Source organism: Penaeus japonicus, unplaced genomic scaffold (genome assembly GCF_977035675.1).
Source record: "Penaeus japonicus unplaced genomic scaffold, GWHDUDI00000001_assembly GWHDUDI00000002, whole genome shotgun sequence".
Classification (NCBI taxonomy): domain Eukaryota; kingdom Metazoa; phylum Arthropoda; class Malacostraca; order Decapoda; family Penaeidae; genus Penaeus; species Penaeus japonicus.
Window position 1 is genome coordinate 16,067,275 of NW_028234404.1, and position 1,455 is coordinate 16,068,729.

Here is a 1,455-nt window from a genome sequence, read left to right on the forward strand (position 1 = left end):
GCAGTGCCACCCTGACCTGGCGGCTGGCTGGCTGGCTGGCACCTTGCACACCTGCGGCGCCACCTCCGCTCGGCGGCGGCGGCACTCGCGGTCACTGGAGCGAGACAGCGCCACGGCCAGCGCCACTCCCACAGCTGTGTCGCTTTATTCTTGGTTGCGGGGTTGGTCGCGCGGTTGAGAGGGGATTGAGTGTCTGGGAAAGAGGGTTATGAGGGAGTTGTTTTGGGTGAGGTTGTAATGAGGAGGAGAGAAATGTGTTTGGCATTTCTAACTTACAGGTAAAAATCTGTTACTGTCTTTTACTGATGCTGTGTCTGCTCGCCGCCCAGACGCGATACCTTTGGCAACCCTGGTTCAACTGAGAGCGGGTCGGGTCCTTTGCACAAACAATGCGAGCCAAAAAAGAAGGAAAAAGAAAAGAAAAAAAGACAAAAAGAAAAGAAAAAAGCCTGAGAGGAACGCTAGGTTGCTTGGGAGAGCGTCTTACCTTGGCTATTGTTAGCCCACCAGATTAACTTGGGCATCTTAAGGAAGGCGTCTGTCACGACTTCCTTCATTGAGTCTTCTTGGCCAGAACGATTTTTTTATTTTATTTTTTCTTGTTGATTGGGGAGGGGGGGGGGGGGATTTATTGTTCTAGAATTTACTTTTGAGTTTTTATCATTTACTTTTATTCATTTTTTACTTCTATGTTACTTTAGTTGTTATCGTTTTGTGGAAGAGAGAGAGAGAGAGATGTTTACATATGAGTATATATGTGAATAAAAAAGGTCAGTGAGATTTATGAACATCATATAAACAAATCCTATATCATACAAAAAAACATATACCCTCTTCCCCTCTGTATAAACAGATATTGTGTGTGTCTGTGTACACGTCCATCAGCCAACCCATGCAGTGCATAATTGCAGCCACTCGGTCTTTCAACCCACAGCTTCCTAAGGGGAACACATGCCATATATAAGATAAGGAAATAGATAGACAGAGAGATAGATAGATAGATAGATAGATAGATATAGAGATAGATAGAAAGATCAATAGATAGATAGATCTATAGATAGATAGATAAATAAATAAATAGATAAAAAGATAGAGATAGAGATATATAAATAGATAAATAGATATATAGATAGATAGATATAGATAGATAGATAGATAGATAGATAGATAGATAGATATAGATAGATAGATAGATAGATAGATAGATAAATAGATAGAGAGATAGATAGATAGAGAGATAGCTATATAGATAGATAGAGAGATAGATAGATAAACAGATAGATAGATAAATAGATAGATAGATAAATAGATAGAGAGATAGAGAGATAGAGAGATAGATAGATAAATAGATAAATATATAGAGAGATAGATAGATAGACAGACAGGTAGATAGATAGATAGATAGATAGAGAGATAGATAGATAGACAGAGAGATAAATATATATATATATAGAT